This window comes from Astyanax mexicanus, chromosome 7, assembly GCF_023375975.1.
Source record: "Astyanax mexicanus isolate ESR-SI-001 chromosome 7, AstMex3_surface, whole genome shotgun sequence".
Lineage (NCBI taxonomy): Eukaryota > Metazoa > Chordata > Actinopteri > Characiformes > Acestrorhamphidae > Astyanax > Astyanax mexicanus.
The window spans coordinates 16,889,498-16,894,782 of record NC_064414.1 but is presented as its reverse complement, the minus strand read 5'-3'; positions in this window follow the sequence as shown (position 1 = coordinate 16,894,782).

Below are 5,285 nucleotides of genomic sequence, written 5' to 3'. Positions count from 1 at the left end.
ATATATTTTTTTTCCATCTAGTCTCCCACCTACTTATCTTCCCACCCACTCAACACCCCCCAATTGGAGTGTAAAAAAAAAAAAAAAAAGCAGCACACTTCTTATGCGTTTACTCTTTAGGTATTGCTAGTTTGGTCTTGTTGGTCATCTGCATACATACAAAGGGGGTTCCAAATTTTCCCAAATTTAACAAATTTCCCCTCTGGTTCATATCTGATCTTCTCCATATCCAGTGTACTAAGTAGTACAGAAAGCCACGTTTCATATTTGGGTGCAGTTTCTTTATTCCAGACCAGTAAAATTGTCTTCTTGGCTATAACCATGTCATGTTTGATTGCTGGTATTGAAAAATAATGATGTAGTTCTATATCTGTTAACCAGCCTAGAATAGCGAGACTACTGGATCTGGGGACAGGGAGATTTTGCCATTTTGACTCTTGCATGTAGCACATAAAGGAGACACATCTGCATAGACAGTATAGTTTTGTTTGGGAATTATGTAATCCATGCAGTACTTTGTACTGAATTAACTGATAACTTGTATTTATAGAACAAAAGTCCAAAATTCATCTTATATTTCCGTGCTTTTTCAAGCTTTGGGTGGATGGAATGCCCATGTTTTGAAAATGGTCAACTTTATTTATGTTTTACACAATGTCCCAGCTTCATTGGAACTGGGGTTGTGCATTAACATATATTTAAATTATTTTAAACTTGCTATTTATGCTATTTTAAGCCAGTCTGCAGGGAGTTTGGCCTCATTATGAGAGACATCAATATAGCAGACAGACAGCTAGTTTAACTTCAGCTACACTAATGAAAGATTGACACTCACATCAACAATTATGATACAGTCCTGCCAGCAAGCAACACAGTCATTATTTTTGCCCCTATTAGACAGGGGTTCACTATCAGTATGCAGGAGAGTGAATGCTTGTGGAGGTGAAGACTGTGCTGCTTTATCAATATTCTGATAAAAAACACAGAACCATGGAGCAAAGCAGGAGCATCTAACATCTACAACCAAACTTAATCTCATCACAGACTGCTTTTTGCCCTCACACAACACACGTTAAGCAGATTAATGTTGAGACAGCTAATATTAAACACAATTAGAGGACCTGTAGTCTCTGTAGCTCCTCATTAATGAGTAATGAATAGCAGAAAAATATACACACACGGATTCTGCATTTGTACAGGACAGTAGACCTTATTCTGTAGTGAGTTTCCAGCTTAAATTAAAAAGTTCTTGGTCTAAACTGTATTTCTGAATGGTAGTAATTAAAAGGCTTTTGGAAAATAATTTCTAATCAGTGTTAAACATATGTGTTAACTTTAAAATACTTTTTGTTCAGGATGCACAGGATCAATAGAATTATGAGGTTCATAATGAATATCCATTCAAAATGAAATGTTCTGACTAAACATGAGCATGAACACTAACACACATAAAATAAAATCTTAAAAACAGGGACAAAAAAAAAATAATTAGACATGTCATAGAATGTGTCTGTTCAGTGTTTTAAGTTGATTGGTTTGTGTTTAGTAAGTATGTTAGTTTGCTTTAGATTGAAACTGTATAGCATCTGTTGATGAGGTTCATGCTGTCTGGGATTAGCTGCTTTATAGCTTTATTTAAGTGTTTTTTTTAAGTTGGATGGCCGTGTAAAATCTAGGGTAAAGTTTTGGAATTTTTAAGTTTGGTTATGCCAGATTTTCTTTTGGTGTGGTTCCTGGTATGTAATTTAAATTTTTACAATTTTACATTTTCAGGCACTTTTAAACTGATGTTGTTTTATAATAGTATTTAACAATTTAATTGGTATTCTCTAGTGCTGTATCGTTTCTGGCATAGAAAAAATTACACAGAAAAAAACTTTTCCCATTTGGAATACATGTTTACTGCAGGATAAAAAATCATCAACTGCTTCACCAGGCCTTTAGTTCAGGAACTTTTAGGATGTGCTTGTTTGCTGCCTTTTGTTCGTTCAGTTTTATATTCAGTAAGTGAAAGCAGTGCTTGATCATGTGCTTGATACATGTCCATGTCCTAGTGCCTGCACCAAATTCCATTAATCAGTGTAAAGCATGTGGTTCCAGAACTAAGTAGGCTTTTAATGCTTAGTGGTCCTGTTGTACTTCCTGTGCAAGGCATGTTGCAATGCTTATTGCTATCTTATACCCCAACAACAGGCTATTTTCACGCCGAGTTTATGAATATATATACACTGATGGGCATGATGTGTTTTTGTAAATGTGTTAATGTAAATTTCTGGCGTATTGCTATCTTGGCATCAGAAAACACAGATGCACCACTGACTAATTAGAACACTGACAACAGTCACCTGTGAGAAGTTAATTCCTCTCTTAGCTATGCAGGTGCGATGTGTGTTACATACAGACATGAACACACAGAAGTGCCAAACCCAATTTTTACATAAAAATGAACAGAATTAATTAAGATTAATTAAGAGAATTAGTACATGCCTTTTGCACATTTTGAGTTATGCAAGGCTTATATTTTCCACTGTTACAATAGCAAAGACTGTCATACCTGACTGGGATCAGGCAGAGAAAGAAAAGGGAGACACTGCTGGGATGGGATACGAAGCAGTTGTGTTTATTCAGAAACACAGGAAAAATTATAAAACTCAAAAATGGAAAACAAATGAACACAAGGAATATGCAACAATAACTCTACGGGAAAACTAGAAACAAACTCAGAAACTGACAAATAAGATTGGACTGGGCAAAGTAAAGAAAATGCTGAAAAAACGGGAAAAACGAAAAACAGCCAAAACAATAAAACCAGGAAGTGGCCAAAACAATAAGACCAGCGCGGTACAGCGGGGAAAACGGGACAACTAGGCTAACAAACGAGAACAAAAAACTACTAAGCAGAGCTTAGGGAAAACGGCTAGACTGAGAAAATAAAACTGGGCAAATAAACAAAATAAGAAAATATAACAGAAAATACTTAGGCAACGGGGAATCCGGGGAAACGGGAAGACAGGACCGTCAGGGAGAACGCTTTGTACAGACAGCTAACAGGCTGGAACCGCAGGGAAACACAGACCACGATAGTGACCAATACTCGGCGAAGAGTGGAGGAGAGCAGCGTGCTTTTAAGCTGCTCTCCGCAGCTGCAGCCAGTCTGTGATCAGGGCTGAGTGTGTGTGCTCAGAAGGAGCGGATGTCCTTATATGGGCATAGTGCTCTCAGAGAGTGCCGGAGGGGGCGCGCGGTTGCTCAGGCCTGACAAAGACACACTGACAAGCCCTCAATCAAGCTGCATGGCGCACGATTGATGGCTCGCCCAAGAAAATAGGGCCCTTAGTCTTTACTTTATTAAAAGAATCAATTGATCGTTGCCTTTTAAATCTTGCAAAGAAAATTTGATCATGCATTTTATTTGATGGATGGATTCTTTGATCAAACCTTTTCTTCTAAGACTCTTGGCATTGCTGAGCTTACTAATGGATTCCTTCTTTTTAAGAATATCACTTGTTGATATGACCACTGTGTCTCTAAGGACTTCCTTAACTTACACTGACCTTATTTTTTTCTTAATTTGTCATAAAAATGTGAGGTAAAAGTCAGTGAAATTGCTGATTAGTCAGTTGTCCTATTACTTTTGGCCATGTAAAAATGAATAAAAAAGTCCCATGATGTATTTTTGTTAAACTTCTTGAATTGTATTTCATTGTGGTGGTGTATAGAAGCATTATAATGAATAATGAATGAATGAATGAGTAACTAATCAGTGCATTCTTTATCATTATCCACCTTTCACCCTGTTCTTCAATGCTCAGGAACCGTCTGGATAGACCAAAACCAAGCAGCTATTATTATGTCGTTGGTGGGTATTTCTCAGCCCTGCAGTGACACTAATTAGCATGTGGGGTTTTATGAGGTGTTGGCGTGTGTTGTGTTAATATGAGTGTATCAGATGCAGCAGTGCTGCTGGAATTTTTAAACACTGCATTCGCTCACTCACTGTCCTTCACTTTATTACTCACTACTGCCTCTGGCCTCTAACCTCTTGCTGCACAGTTTGTGTTGCTCATCCTCTAGTCCTTCATCAGTGCAGTACAAGAACAGGTAGTACAGGTAACTGATAATAAACATACAAACAAATAAACAACAACAAAAAACAAAAGTCAACAGACCACACCTATCAGTTTCCCAGTCTTTTTTGGATACAATGTTTAAATTGCACCCCGCAGTACGAAGTGCTCTTATAGATCATGTTTATTGTTTTCTCATAGTTTACAGTAATATGAAAAAGTTTGAGCACCCCTAATTATTTGTATGATTTTCGTTTATAAATCATTGGTTGTTCGAATGAGCAATTTCAGTTAAATATATCATATAGCAGATGAACACAATGATATTTGAGAAGTGAAATGAAGTTTATAGGATTTACAGAAAGTCTGCAATAATTAATATAAAAAAAATGGCATTTGGCCAACATAATAGAAAAATTACATCAATATTTAATAGATACTCCTTTTGCAGAAATAACAGCCTCTAAACACTTTTTTCACTTTCCAATGAGAGTTTTCTGACTGAAGGTATTTTAGATCATTCTTCTTTATAAAACATCTCCAGTTCAGTCAGGTGTGATGTTTTTTATGCATAAACAGTCCAATTTAAATCACACCACAGATTTTCAATAATATTCAGCTCTGAGGACTGAGATGATCATTCCAGGCTGATGTACTTGTTCCTCTGTATGTGTGCTTTAGTAGATTTTGAGCAGTGTTTAGTGTTTAGAGTCATTGTTGAAGTATCCAGCCCCGACACAAGAATCTGCTGATATTGAGTGGAATCCATGCGACCCTCAACTTCAACAAGATTCCCAGTACCTTCACTGAGCACAGCCCCACAGCATGATGAACCACCACCAAATTCTACTGTGGGTATCAAGTGTTTGTCTTGGAATGCTATGTTCTTTTTCCACCATGCATAAATAACCGCCCTCCAAATAACTAAATTTTAGTTTCATCAGTCCACACACAGCACCCTATTCCAAAATGAAGCTGGCTTGTCCAAATGTGCTTTAGCTTTAGCATACTTCAAGCGACTCTGTTTGTGGTGTGTGCTCAGAAAAAAAAGCTTCTTCTGCATTACTCTCACATACAGCCTTTCCCTGTGCAAAGTGCACTGAATAGCTGAACAATGCACAGTGACACCATCTGCAGTAAGATGATGCTGTAGGTGTTTGGAGCTCTGGAGGTCTATGGGTTGACTATGACTGTTCTCACCATCCTTCTCCTCTGATT